This window comes from Chenopodium quinoa, unplaced genomic scaffold (genome assembly GCF_001683475.1).
Source record: "Chenopodium quinoa cultivar QQ74 unplaced genomic scaffold, ASM168347v1, whole genome shotgun sequence".
NCBI classification, from domain to species: Eukaryota; Viridiplantae; Streptophyta; class Magnoliopsida; order Caryophyllales; family Amaranthaceae; genus Chenopodium; species Chenopodium quinoa.
In genome coordinates this window covers 2,058,325-2,074,114 of record NW_018743144.1, presented here as the reverse complement: position 1 = coordinate 2,074,114, position 15,790 = coordinate 2,058,325, and the positions used below count along the sequence as shown (strand labels likewise).

Below are 15,790 nucleotides of genomic sequence, written 5' to 3'. Positions count from 1 at the left end.
GTTAAATTTAAGTACTTGGTGGCATTAATAAGAATTAAAGCTGGATGGGTTCATGAAAATGTGGTGTTCAACCCACCGTCAAGCTGTTTAGCGACTGCCTAGTACATCATGAGCATGTATCTTGTGTCCACCAATGTGTGCACAAGAGAGTTTCCAGGGAGCAAAAGACATGGGAGGGCGCGGGCGTGCACGACCATGGCGTGAGTGCACCGCCCAGCCGCGCGGGCGCCCCCCCTACTGCCCCCTTCTTTTAAGCGCACCGTTTTCTTTCTCTCTCTTTCTCCATTTTCTTACCTTATTTCTCTTGTTGTGTTCTAGCAGAAAATTGTCCTAGCGCCAAACGACAGCCTTGTCGTCAAACGATAGAGCCTGTCGCCATGCATGATCCCTATCATTTTGCGACAGACACTGTTGCGCGCAACAGCTCTGCGCCAGAACCAATTTTACTCCAATTCGAATTCTAACACTTTTCTATCGTTTTCGGACTATTTTCTCACTACAAGAAAAAGCTTTTTGGGCGACGGTTGCGTTTAATAAGGGCAACGAAATTTCCTTTCGTTGCACATTGTTGATATTTTGTGCGACGAGATTAAATGTGTTGCCCAAAAAAAAAATTATGGGCAACAAGTTATGTCTTTGTTGCCCTATACAGATATATGTGCAACGAAACATGGGATGTGTAGCCCTTTAATTATTTTTTTGGGCCACGAAATATAACTTGGTTGCCTATTATCATAGTTGGGCCACAAATAACTTATTTCGTTGTCTATTTTTATTAAATTAAGCTGAGTGGTATTTTATTTGGTTGCCCAAATCCCACTAAAAATTTGGCGGACAAATATACCGCTTTCATTGAAATTCCCCCCAAAAAAATTCATAAGAATAGTGATGATCGAAATATTTCAGTACTGCTCTACTGCTTAAAGAATTCACCCTTTACCCACAATCAAACCAATTTCCCTTCTCAGCCGTTCAACAAAAAAAAAAAAAAAATTCCCTTCTCTTTGCTCTGATCAAAACGAAAGCAGCCATTGAAGAGGTAGTTCTTCCGTTCTCTATTTTTGCATTGCTTTGTGAAATTCAGTATTTCTTTTGCTAATTCATCCGTAAATTCAGCCATAAACCCTAACTTATTGAATATGTATGTGAGGTAGCAGTGACGGGCGGTTCAAATTCAAAGCAATCAACAGCGGTAACTACGAGTTTAAGGTTGAGGCATTGACGGCAGAGAGGCCGCAGGTTGGTTACCCAACCTCTCTCGCCGATTCCACCTTCGATCTTCAGAGGAAATTCGTTCAAACCGCCCTTAGTTCCGGTGATTCCGGCGCTGTTCAATCCTCTTTCAATTACATCACCCCTTCCTCTGCTGTTGCTCAGGTTTGTCGGATTCTCATGATTTCTTAGATTTTGTGATTTAATTTAGGGTTTTGAATAATTGTTTATGAGTTGAATGTTTATGATTGTATTTTTTCTTTTGTTGTTGGTTGGAGAATTGGAGTCTGAATTTATATAAATTCGTAGTTTTTAGTTTTTTTTTTGTTTGATTTGTGAAATTGAATTGGATTTGTGTTTGAATTTTGGAAATTGGATTGATTCGAACTTGATTAGAATCTGATCCAAAGTTTGATTATGATGTGAACTTGTAGTGACTGGAATTGGCTTTGGTATGAATGAATCTGATTGAATTTGAACCAACTTAACTCAATTAACGAAAACTAATCTGACATATAATTTAGGGAACTTTAAATTTTGAAGTATAAATTTAAACGATCATAAACTGATCTGGTAATGACTTGATCATGTATTATCGACGGAGATGCTATATAACCCGAGTTTGATTGTCCTGAAGACCCTTCATTGGTTGCTAAATTCAACTTCATTCAACCATCCTCTCTCTTTTATGCATTTCGTTCTCCTCTCTTTCAACAAAAAAACCCAAAATTTTCAATCAAAAAATTCATTCAATACCCAATTAAATCAATTTAATAACTTGTGATATTATTATTTAAACGAAATTTGTCGCTTGATCTTCCCTTTAAAAGCTCTAATATATTTGTTGCTCCATTTTATTAGTGTTTAATTTCGATTTTTTTTTTCGGTTGAAGATGATGAATTTTGGGTTTTTGTATACTCTTTATAGTTGTGGGTGTTTTGTATGGTTGGGCTAAAATAGAGTAATTGAATTCGTATAAATGTGATGTAATAGTAGTAGTTGCTTTGTATAACGTAGTTGTAATTTGTTCATTATTTCTTGAAGTTCATATGAAGCAATTGGTGCAATACATAATCTTAGTTATTCCCTGATTACTAAAAATGACAAACTACTGTATTAGAACCATAAAAGCCAAACAATATTACTGCCTTTCACAAGTTTCACCCAGTATAGAGAGAATTCTTAAGAAGAATTAATGATAGGAAATTAAAAAAAGGGAGGACAAACCAGGGGCACTCAAATGTAGACTAATAAACAGACAAAAAAAAAATGCAAAGCAAGTTACAACTTTGATTTAAACAACATTCTGAATAAACCCCAGAAACATGACTAAGAGAGGCAGGGAAAGCCAACAAATTAAAAGTACGATATTACAAACATATCATCAGGAAACAACCTTGATTCTTAGTCATATATACTTACTACGGAGTAGTAAACAACCTTGATTCTTGCTTTTGGCTCTGAAGTCTCGGGTCTCTGGAAGGAATATGCCTTGTTTTACAAAGAATATAATACTTTCCACCATAGTGCATTAATTTATGCAAGTTTTATTATTAGCATGCATAATCATATCAAGTAGCTATCTTCCTACTATTGCACGTACAACAAGCTTTGTTCATTATTTATGAAATTTAGTATATTATTTTGATCAATATATACGAATACAAGTAGATGAAGGTTTTATGTAGTTACTAATTATTTGTTATCTCTTGAATTATGGTTTTTAATTTATAATTTCTGTGAATTATCCTTGTATTATTGGTTTTGTAGATTAATCATGATGTATTGAATTACAAAATTTTCATTGATTTTAAAACCAGAATTCGGTGAATTTTTTGGTCCTAATTGTTTCTGTTGATTTTTATCCTCCTTTTAAAAGGTTAGCAAAGGTATAATTTGGATATATGGTGCCCCACAAATGTCCTTTTAGGTTGTTCATTAATTCTGTTTTAAAAGCTTTCATTAATTTTAATTTGATTGTTTGGATAAACATGGGTAATAATCCAGTTAGGGGATCGGACTATGGTGATCCATAACACTTATGTGACATAATCATATAATTGATTAGCTGTGTACTTGACCATTTAATTTTCTTACATTCAATTTGTTAAAGTTTTTCTTTTATTTTCATTTCAAGAATGAATAGAGATCAAACTTGGATGAACCACAATGGTATAAAGGATAGGCAAAAACCAGAGTATAGAGAAGGGGTTGATGAGTTTTTAGAATTTGCTTTTAAAGAAAAAAATGACAGTACATTAGTAAAATGTCTGTTTTTGAACTGTTGATTAATGATGGCCCAAGATCAGAAACTATGCAATGTCACTTACTAGTATATGGTATAGACAATAGTTATAACCCATGGGTGAGTCACGGAGAAAATGATAAACAAGATGATAATAATGAAAATGATGAGAACACAATAGAGGTCTCAGACGACGAAGAGGATGAAATGCCTTTTGATGAAATGGCTCCTTTAGTTTTTGATGCAACAAATGCACGGAATAATAATACTACAACTTCTGAAGTTCCCATTGATAGTGGTAACACCATGGAGTTTGGTTCTAGTAGTTGCAATGATGAAACCCCTAATAAGGAGTTCATGACGTTACTTGATGATATAGAGTCCGAGTTGTATTCAGGGTGCAAGACCTTTAAGAGATTGGAGTTTCTTGTCACATTACTACACATCAAAGTTAGTAACAAGTGGAGTGATAAGTCTTTTTCAATGTTATTGAGTGCATTGCATAGGGCATTTAATCATGATAAAAAGTTTCCAGCAAATTCTTATGAATCAAAAAAATATACAAAAGCACTAGGATTAGATTATATAAAGATTGATGCTTGTGTAAACCATTGCATTTTGTTTCGAAAGGAGTTTGCAAATGAAGAAAAGTGCCCTAAATGCTTGGTTCCTAGATGAAAGGACAAAGTTGTGCAAGGTGGTGATGTATCTACAGGGGATGAAGGTGACGAAGGTGTTGCTGGAAAAAAAACTCGAATTCCTCAATTAGTTTTACGTCATTTTCCTCTTATTCCAAGGTTGCAAAGAATGTTTGTGTCCTCAAAATTAGCAAAGCATATGCGATGGCATAAGGATGAACGCCCAAATGATGAGGTAATGAGGCACTCAGCTGATTCAGAAGCATGGAAGTCATTGGATAACCTATGTCCAGAATTTGATGCTGATGCTCGTAATATACGCTTGGGTTTAGCAAGTGATGGATTTAATCCCGAGGCTAACATGAGCAGAAGATATAGCATTTGGCCAGTGATGTTAGTGCCATATAATTTACCTCCTTGGATGTGCATGAAAAGTGACAACATGATCTTATCTTTGCTAATTCCTGGTCCTAAATCAACTTAAAGAATTGTGGGAGATAGGAGTGAAAACTTTTGATGCTCATACCAAGCACACTTTTAATATGCGAGCAGTGTTGATGTGGACTATTAGTGACTTTCCATCTTATGCTAATCTTTCTGGTTGGAGCACTAAAGGGAAACTTGCATGTCCTTATTGTCATAAAGATACACGATCATTTTGGTTAAAACATTGGCACAAATATTGTTATATGGATAATCGAGTGTTTTTAGAGCCAGAGCACAAATGGAGACGTAATAGGAGTGCATTTGGTGGGAAAGTCAAACGGGGTCCTCCTCCTACTCCACTTACAGGACATGATGTTTTAGAACAATTAAGTGGCTATTCAAATGTGGAGTTTGGAAAAGGTGTTACTAAAAAACGAAAAAAGGCGAACAGTACATCGTGCATCAGTGGAAGAAGGAAAGTTGTTTCTTTCAACCTCCATATTGGAGGCATCTTTTAGTGCGACATAACTTAGATGTTTTGCATACTGAAAAAAATGTATGTGAAAGCATATTAGGCACACTACTTGATTTATCAGGAAAGAACAAAGAAACCTTAAATGCTCGATTGAATTTAGATAGTATGAAGATGCATAGTCAGCTATGTGCAACATCTTTAGGAGATAAAAAGTGGAAAATCCCTCCAGCATCTTACAACCTAACTTTGAATGAACGGAGGAAAATAGTTACCTTTCTGTCTACTGGTTTTTCCAGATGCTTATGCTTCAAATATATCGCGGTGTACTTCTTTGCAAGATGGAAAGATCATGGGAAAGAAAACTCATGATTACCATGTTTTCATGCAAGATTTGCTCACGCCTGCCTTTAAGGGTGTCATACATGAGAAGGTTTTGGAACCTTTAAGGGAGCTCAATTCATTTTTTAAGCAATTATGCTCAAAAACTTTGAAGGTTCCCGACTTAAAGCAAATGGAATCAAACATTGCACTCACCTTGTGGAAGTTAGAACGTATATTTGTTCCTGCGTTTTTTGATGTGATGATACATCTTCCAATGCACTTAGCCACTAAAGCTAGGATGGCTAGCCCTGTGCATTATCAGTGGATGTATTGCTTTGAAAGGTAAGTAACTGGTAATGGTAGTTTTTAATTACCTACATATATAAATACATACATTATAACAATACTTTTTTTTAAGGGTAATGAGGACATTTAAATCATATGTTCGAAACAAAGCTCACCCCGAAGCTTCAATTGCTAATGGGTACATTGAAATGGAATGTCTGACATTTTGCTCTAGATATATGTCTAAGATTGAGACACAATTTAACCGTCTAGATCGAAATGACGACATTGACCATCAACAACCCCATAGCATGTCGGTTTTCTCTATAATGGGCAAGTCTTTAGGGAAGACAAATCTAAAGCAGTTGAATTTTGAAGAATGGAACGAAGCTAAGCTCAATTATATGTTCTAAAAAATTGTGATGAAGCACAACCTTTTCTAGAGTAAGTTATTTCAAGTGATGTAAAAAAATATTAAAAAATATATATATAGTAGACTAATTAATACTTTAATTTCTATGTTTAGTGAGTATGAAAATGATAGGAGTCTTTCGAAGATTGACTTTTGCAAGTGGTTTAAAAATAGGGTAAGTAAGCGCGTACTTCTTTTTTCCTATTATATTTTTTCTCCTTTTCTTTATTGTTGTCTTATTACATGTGAATAACAGATTGTTAAGCTTTGGAAAGTTGGGGATGAACGGATTACAGAAGAGTTATTGTGTTTAGCACGAGGACCTATGAAACGTGTTGTGACTTTTGATGGATATGTCATTAATGGGTTTAGATTTCACTCCAAAAAAAGGCAAAGAAATCATAAAACTCAAAATAGTGGTGTAGTTGTGAAAGGCGACTATGAAAGTGGAGAAATTATTTTTTATGGGATTTTAGAGGAGGTTATTGTGCTAGAGTATGGTGCCTTAAAAAATCGAACAAGTCCCAAAGTTGTTCTGTTTAAATGCAAGTGGTTTGATGTGTTTAGTGAGGGGAGAGGGATTAAAAAAGACAATTTAGAAGCAGTGCTCATCAATGTCACTCGAAAGCTAAAAACTAATGAGTCATTTGCTTTAGCTTCTCAAATTAAGCAAGTTTTCTATGTACCCGCTCATAATGAACCAAATTGGAGTTATGTAATCAAGGCAAATCCACGAAACTTCTTTGATTTCCCTAATGATGAAGATACTTTTGAAAATGAATCATTGTGGGATCATGTGGCACCACCAGTAACTAACTATGAAGATAGAGATGATGAAGACATTAATTTAGTTAGAATTGATGTTGAATTTGAAGTTGTACACGCTGACATCAACCAAGGAAATGATTTTATTAATGAGGATGAGGAGGAGGAGGAGGAGGAGCTCTCTGATATGGAATCTACTTTGCATGCGCTTGATGGCGATCTTAAAGACGATGAATATGAAAGTGATAGTTCTATTGAATAACGTAGTTGGTGCATTAAAACTGGTATTAATTTATAAGATATATATACTAGTAAGTAGAATTTTGTTTCTATACAATTATTATTTTAATGATTAATTAGTATCATTATGGCTGCTTTACAATGATTGAAGAGTTGATTGGAAGCAGGAAGGCATCACAATTCATAAATATAAAGATTCAGTAATTTCATTTATATAGTTAATACTATCTAAACAGTTTTTTTTTCTTGTTTTTTTAAAGCAAAGCCCTAAGAGGGAAGAAACTATATAAAGTTGAAACTATCTAAACAACTCCTTATTGCTTTTTATTTATTTATTGTTTTTCATTATTCACTATAAATTGATTAATAATATGCATGATTAGAGTGTTAGTGCTGATATATTTGTCTTTTAATTTGTTTATTTAAATATATGTATACATATTTATATCGTAGTTAAATTTATTATCAAAACTAGTAAGCATACTAATTTTTAATTACCTATCTTTTCTTATTCAAATGATTTCTTCTACAATTAATTTATTTACGTTGAATACATTTGACATGAATTTTTTGTAGGAAAATGTCAATCATACCAACATCATTGGAGCAAAATCAACAAGAAAATGAGATTCAACAACCACCACCAAGGTTGACTTATCGTGAGCAGCGAAGGATTGACCAAGCTGAGCTTGGAAAAAAATATCCAGATCGTAAGAGGCGTGGTCTTACCAGGGGCTTAAAATATGCTTCTAAAAGGACAAAAAATCTAGACGAAAAAATTATAATAACTTTCATGGATGAGCTTCGACCTGTGGTTGGTGAAAAGGCAAATGAGTTCATATGTGATTGTAGCAATTGGGTCGAAGAGTTTTGTCCTTTAGATGCATTGTATGTCTAAGCTTGCTAAAATTAATTTCACTTATCTAACATACATGTTTTAATGAGCACATCTATGTGATTTATGATTTTTATTTATTTTGTTGGCAGAAATTGGGCTAAAATGGATTCTTCTGCAAAGCAAAGTTTGTATGACAAGATTTTGGTGAGTTAGAGTTTTATGTAACATAATTGTTGAAGTTTTATATTATTAGATAAGTTTACTAACTATATATTTTGTGTGTTGTATTTTAAATGATGATTTACTAGGGAAAATACAATTTTACATGAAAAGGTTGGTGGTGCTGACGCGATTGATGCATTGAGCTTTCAATGCTCTATCCTATATAGGCATTGGAGGTTTAGACTAAAGGAAAAATACTATGGAGGCAAAACTAAGGCATAGGCTAGAGAAAATAGACCTCCAACTATTGATCCGACACAATGGGATTGGTTGGTTTATGAGTATTGGAGTTCCCCAAAACAAGCGGTAATGTGCCCCCCCCCCCCTTTTTTTGGATGGTAACGTGCTACACCTTTTCATACAATTAATTTCTAATTTATTCAATATCGTTGCTATTATGTTACATTGACTAACTTGTTCAACTTATAGGCCATTAGCAAAGTAAACACTGCAAATAAACTAAAGTTGACTGAAACACCGGCCAATGGAGCAAAGTCTACAGCACGAATATTCTTTGATCTGGTGTGGTTTTTTGGCTTTTCAATTACAAAACTATATTAATTAAACATTATTCATTTGGATATTCATTTATTTTTTCATATGCAGCTTAATGAGCCACCAAATGTCTCCACTCAAGATGAAGAGCCATCCGAACATGCTGAAGTACAACAACAACAAGATCCCATCTACGTGAGATTATATGAGAAGACCAAAAAGTATGTTTATTCAATTATTTTTTAACAGAGCGCAATGAACATTTTTTTAAGGATTGTTTTAATACCTGGTGATGCATACTGATTTTCCACCCCTTGGCAACAAGTCTTATATTTTTATACATATGCATTTGTATTATATCAGGACTGAAATTAGGACTGAAATTAGCATAAAACAAACTGCTTTGTATATTGTTTTAATACCTGGTGATGCATACTGATTTTCCACCCCTTGGCAACAAGTCTGATATTTTTATACAACTGATGCCTTTATTTCACTATGCATTTGTATTATATCAGGACTGAAATTAGGACTGAAATTAGCATAAAACCAACTGCTTTGTATATTGTTTGTGTTCCATTGGAAAAGTGATCAAGAGGTTAGACCTTATTTTATAATCTTTTAATTTCTGAGTCCAGATTTTAGTTTGTATTATATTTCTGCCAAAAGTGTATCTGTGTCAATCATAACTTGGTTTATGCTTGTGTTTGGGCATTGTCTTGGGATACTCAAACAGGATTTGAAACAATCTCTTCTTATTGACCCCTACGCACTCATTACTGTATAATTTGATGGCCTTATTTTTTTAAAAAAAATTTTATTAATATTTTATAATGTGTTTTCACAGCTAAATTGGGAATCAGATTGAGAAATAGATAATTATTTACCATGAAAACAATTGACAGAAAGGGGGGAAGACTAACTTTTTGCACAGGATTAGGTCCTTCAGAATGTTGAATTTATCGGATAATGAAGCACTCTTTTGAGTTTAGAATCTTTTGACAACATGTGTTCTAAGCTTTAAGTACTTTATTTACTTCATGCTCTCTTCCTAATATGTGGTTGTTTGACTTCTTTTCTTTATTTAGACTCGAAAGGACATTTAGTCTTTGTTGTTTGACCTCTTGATACTTGATATGTGCTTATATTAGGACTGAAATTAGCATAAAACCAAATGCTTTAATTTGTATATTGTTTGTGTTCCATTAGAAAAGTCCTGATAATGCAGTAATGTTTTTGGGGTTATTTAATTGAATAGGCATAACAAAAAGGATGGGACTACTACTTGGGAGCCAAATGCTGAAAAGAACTATGAAGAACTCAAAAGACTTCATGAAACTGAAATTGCAGAAGATGGCGAGGACACACTCAGTGTAAAAGATGCTTATATGAAAGTGTTAAAACCTAAATCTGGATATGGGAGAGGACTTGGTCTTGGAGCTCGACCACCTGCAAAGTTAGAGCCCAAGGAGATGATATGGAAAGGGTTCAACTTGCTACTCAAGTTCACACACTTAGTGCATCAAATAAAGAGCTTAGAGCATCGAATGAACAATTAAAAGCATCAAATGAGGAGCTCAAAGCAGAATTTTCTCGAATGAATAAGGAAGCCATTGAACGTGAAAAGAAACTAAGAGAAGATATGCTAAAAATGTTTTGAGGAAATGAGGTAATATTCTTCTTCTTTCTTTCCGGGCTTGAATCAAGTCCTACTAATACTATGCACTGATTCTGTCTCTAGAATTCTGTTACAGTATATAGTATGATTATATGACCATATGTTGTTGGTAATTGTATGAAACTATGAATTGTTTTTAATGGTGATGATAGGGAGTGTGTTGGTGGGAAACTTGTGTAGGATAATGGAGGTGGCGGTATGATTATACATTATTCCCAATAGTTTGCTCCTTTTGTTTATTTTTAAATTTGGGGAAAATTTGTTTTGATAACCAAATATATTGTTTGGAAACTTTGAACTCCTCTCTACTAATGGGAATGTAGTAACATTTTTTTTTGTAAGTATTGATGCCTATTTTTGTCTTATTACCTTACAGGAACAAGGGAGCATGATGTTTTTCCTTAACAAATCGAGGATGTCCTGTGCATTTTGGATATAATAGTGGTATCATGAATATTAGATAGGGTTTAACTACGATAATTTTCCAATGTATTTTCCCAAAGGCTTTTTCCTTGTATTTTGAGAAATAATTAATTTATAATATGATTGCCATATTAAAATTCTTAAAGTTGTCATATTAGTTATCTTTGAAATGTAATTATACAGGACTAGGGTACAAGTATTATTATTGTGAAGTGAAAACAGGTTGGAGAAATTCAGTTACAAGAACGATAGGACAATAAAATAAATATCAATTTTTGCCCCAAATTGTCTTATGGTAACCAAAAAGTAATGCACATTACAATTAGAATTTGAAATTAGCATTATACTGACTATATGGGCAACATAGATGTAATTTGGTTTCCCAAAATCACATTGGGTGACAACAATATTGTTGCCCCTATCTATATATTTGGCGCTACACGGTATGTTTGGGCAACACAAACGACAGTTTGTTGCCCCAAATAGTTTTGGGCGACAATAATATTTTTTCCCATAATATTCTAACAAACTGCAAATCAGCCTTTTTTGGTGACAATAACACTCGTTCGTAGCCCAAAAGAAAATTGGGCAACAATATACATCGTCACCCAAAAGTAATTATGGGCGACGAAGCACACAATCGTCGCACATAAAGGCACTTATTATAGGCAACAAAATCAAAACTCGTAGTTGAAACAGTATTATGTGCAATGCATGTCACCGTCGCCCTAACTTATATATGGGCAACGCCATATGAAGTCGTCGTCCAAAACTGTAAGGGCGTCGACCTTGGGCAACGAGCCCACGACGACTTCCTAGTTGTTGCACAATGCTTTGGGCGACGACAATTGAGGCTTGGGCGACGAATTCTTTTGTTGCCCAAAGGCTTTTTCCTTGTAGTGTCTCTATAAATAGGGGTCGTATTTCCTTGCTTTCATTCATTCAGAATCAACAACCATCTAATTTTATTCTCTTCCCTCTTTTTAAGCTAGAAGCTTATTCTTTCTACCCTCTTTTTAAGCCATTCTACACCTTTTTACAAAATACAAAATTCTGCATTCACAAGTTCTAGATACACCTAGCCAAGTTCGAAGTTGCTTACGCCTTAGACGTTAAAGGTTGATAATTTCTGAGGGTTTGGTCTCAAATTCCTATTTCAATCATTTAATTTAATTATTTTATTTATTATTTTCCTTGAAGATACTAACATGTGTATTTTGTTATTAGAAAGAGATACGAGGCATCCAAGTAAGTAATTACTTTGTTATTCTTTTGATATACAAAGCATGCTTAGATTATGTTAATTCTTAGTATCATGTTATGATGTTATTTATTGCTTTATAGTATTCATGTTTATGTTACTTCCTATTTCTTCTATCATGTTAGTATCATGTTAGGGATAAAGCTTTAATCTTTATTGTGTAGTGACATGCTAGGGTTTGTTATTAATCTTGTTAGTATCATGCCTAGGATCATGCTAATATTATTACGCTTTATTGAGATTATAATGATGATGATGATGATGATTGTTGTTATGTTGCTTGATATATTGTCATTGTTATTGCTTGATCACATCTTTTGGGCATCTTTAAAGAGAAGTTGTACTCGTAATCACGTTTAATAGGATAATTAATAATCTTGTTTAGGCTAATTTGATTATAATTCAAGTGATCGCCAATAATAGACTTTTTTGTGCATTAATATTCAACCAACATAGATTAAATAGGTTTAGGGTTAACCTATTGATTGCATGTTACTCAGAAAGAACACATGAATATGATAAAAATAAAGTAGAGGCGTATATTTAAGGCAGGTTCAATCTGTTTTAGGTTGGATTTGTACCTTCATCCCTGAATATCCAGTCATGGTTCTAGACCACTATGGAGTTAGCGATCTCATGGATCCTGAAAGGGTGTAACCTTCACCTTGTGAACGATTTACAAGTTCCTTAAACTTGTTGGCGACTCTTTTAATCTAGCTTCCTTCCCTTTGGATGCCACCATGCTTAAGTGTATGATCCCAGTGGGGCTTAAGTGTGGGATTCTTGAAATATTCCATACAGTAAGTTTTCTTCTCTTTATTTTACGCATTGAGGACAATGCTTTATTTTGGCTTGGGGGAAGCGTTGTTATGCTTTTTATACTTATGTTTGTGATTCTTAGATTTGAATAAGCTTGGGGTTTTGTGTTTTTGTTTGGTGATTACTTTGTTTTGGTGTTAAGATTTGGCCAATCTTTCCTTCACGACTTAGGTATACCATCAAATTTAAAATTTTAGCCTACCCTCACCCTTCTCGCCTTTACATTACAACCCTTTCCAAGACCTTTTGACCTTTGTGGTTGAGTTACTAGTCGGTGGAGGGAGATGTAGGTCAAGCTTATAGAGCGGTATGTAATAGCCGAGATGTCGAGTAGCCTAAAACTTCTTTCTTTTTCGGTTCCTTCGAGGAACCATTAAGACGTTCACTAAAGGTAGATTTGAAGCCATTAGGAGAACGCGGTTAGATTGGTCGAGATGAAAGTGGATTGTGCCTCATTAGTTATGTACGCTTAGCATATCTTATGCTTCAATGAACCTTAGATATCTTGGATCATGCATACCCCTATCATATAGAAAAGCGTTTATTCACTTACATTTGATCATTTGCAAAAGTCCTTGTCAAGAGCTATTTGTTTGAAATTTTGATTTACCTTCCTTTCTTTTAATGATTTTGCCTCATTTTACTTCAAAGAGTTATGGGTAAACCTCTTAGGAAACCCTTACGAGACCATCACTCGTCCTCTAGAGAGATTTAAGGGTTTAAAGGGCTTGTTGTAGCTAAAAACAACCGTGATTCCTACAATATGAGTCTTAGTGTGTATTCTCATCTCTTGTCTTTCCATTTCTTATTTGAATAAGTCTTTCACCCTTATTCTTGCTTTCTTGGTTTTGCTCGAGGACGAGCAAAAGTTTAGCTTGGGGGAATTTGATGAGTGTCATTGCACTCATTTGATCCCTTTTAGGGTGAATTTCATTCTCTTTTGTAGCTCTTTTCATTCCCTTTTCTTTAATTTTTCTCTTTATTTCTTTAATTTTCATTTTCCTTAGTAGATTTTCTATTTTCATGTATGTCTTGGATTATTTCACCTTTTTCCCCTTTATTTGTTTGTTTTGTTTTATTTTTCAGGAGAAGATCGTTCTTGTGGTCTCTTCTCGGGCTTTACATTGATTGGGATGCTTAGTGTCTTCCATTTGAAGCCCAAGATTGGAGATGTGCAAGTTTTGAGCTTCCTTAGAAATTGCATTCATACCGTGAGGGCACAAATTCTAGTGTTGAACCCACTATCAAGGTGTTTTAGAAACTGCCATGCTTCGTGTTCATCAAGCACACCAAGTGGAGCACGAGGAGCGTCAAGATGAAGGGAAAGAGATTTGTCCTATTCCCAAGCGCGGGCGCGCGTGACTATGGCCCATCCGCGCGGCCAAGTGGCGTGGGGCGCACGGTGCTTTGGTGCGGCCGGGCCTGTTGCTCCCCCTGTTCCGTACCCTTTTCTTTCCGGCCTCATACCTTAAAAGTGAAGGTCGCGCCTGTACGTGTTTTTTTCGGACGACTAACTACTTTCTCCTTTGTTAGTTTTACTATTTATATTTTTCTCTTCATTTTTAGAGGGAGAGAGCATAGAATTAGAATTAGGTTTGATTTTCTTAGAGAGAGAAACTCTAGGTTTTAGATTTGTAGAGAGAGAAACTTGAAGATTGATGGTTGATGATTTATGATAGTTACAATTGGTTTTGATTTCAAGCATATTTCCTTGATTTGATCAATTTTGTAAGAATCTTCTTTACTTTAATTCAATCTTTAGCTTTTTATTTCAATTGTTTTGTCGATTTTTTAAGTTTATTGATTGTTTGATTGCATTATTTTGATGGAATGATGTTGATGAATTTGTTGAATTGTATAGCTTTTCTCTTGATTTCTTTAATGGATTGAGAATAGTTTGCTTGCTAGGGATGTGGTAAAGCATGTATTAGTGATGGATCATAGCTAATTGGGGGGATTTTTTATTTATTTAACATTGTGATTAAATTGGTTGATTGATTTTGTGCATGTGTATGGATTAGAAGGAGTGATCAACCTTGTTCTTCATCATGCTAGATTACATTGTGTGTCTACATTGATACGGACCATTGATTTGTAGCTCGCATTTTTCAATTAAGCTTGGTTAGTGACGTTCCTAGTTAGAGTCTTTCGTAGTTGGTGCTAGTTAGACCTCTAGGAGATAGCTTGTCGAACTCTTTTGATTGCATTCTCTATCTTCCCTCTATATACTCGAATTAATCAATCTCCAACCCGATTAGTGTATGTTCATTGCAAGTATATGTGGACCCTAAATCTCTAGTGTTTTGATATATCGATTTACTTTGTGATTTAATTTGTTGTTTAGTTAAATTTAGATAACCTACACTACCTCTTACGTTTCGAAAGAGCTTGACTTGGCCGTTGCAAAATTTCCCCCATTCCTAGTGATTCGACCCGAGCTTGCCCTATTACTAGGTGTAGGTTTGGTTAAAAATTTAGTTTGATTGGAGGAATTTTAGTTACAACGACCTAGAATTCAACCTCCATCACATACTTAAGTGTATGATCAGAGCGGGGCTCAAGTGTGTGATGCTTGAAATATTCCCTAGACCACTCTTTTTCTTCACTTAGGAATTGCCTTCAAATTTTCAACTTATTTTTCGACCTTTACCTTTAGCCATGACATTACAACCCTAGTAAAGACTCTTATACTTTAGAGGGCTGATGTCAACAGCTGGTGGAGGGACATGGATTTTAACCCTATGGAGAGAGTATGCATAATTGAGATGTCGGGATGACCATATGTTTCCACAATATATCTTTTTCTGGTTCCTTCATGGAATCATGAGGAGCTAACTAGGGGGTGATTTGAAGCTAGTAGGGGGAACGCGGAACGTTTTGGATAGGCTATTTTAGAGCTTCCTTTCGAGCTTCCTTCCAAGGCGTCATAGATAATTGATCCCATTTCTTAAGCCTGGGGTAGTACTCGTATCCGGCGGCTTTTTCCTCCTATGACGGATTTAATTCATTGGATGGAAAGACCATAAGAAGAAAT

General features: G+C 34.8%; 1 long non-coding RNA gene across 2 annotated transcripts; it reads left to right on the top strand.

Moving 5' to 3' along the window:
• Positions 1 to 619: 619 nt before the first annotated feature.
• LOC110732156 lies at positions 620 to 10,946 on the top strand. 2 transcript variants are annotated; one of them, XR_002513449.1, is made up of 9 exons: positions 620 to 1,039; positions 1,155 to 1,377; positions 7,597 to 7,908; positions 8,008 to 8,062; positions 8,167 to 8,386; positions 8,510 to 8,602; positions 8,687 to 8,796; positions 9,834 to 10,244; positions 10,630 to 10,946. It is a non-coding gene; the product is annotated as an uncharacterized LOC110732156 (long non-coding RNA). The 2 variants fall into 2 exon arrangements; XR_002513448.1 differs by having other exon boundaries at positions 621 to 1,039; positions 1,158 to 1,377; positions 10,630 to 10,945.
• The last annotated feature ends 4,844 nt before the right edge of the window (positions 10,947 to 15,790 follow it).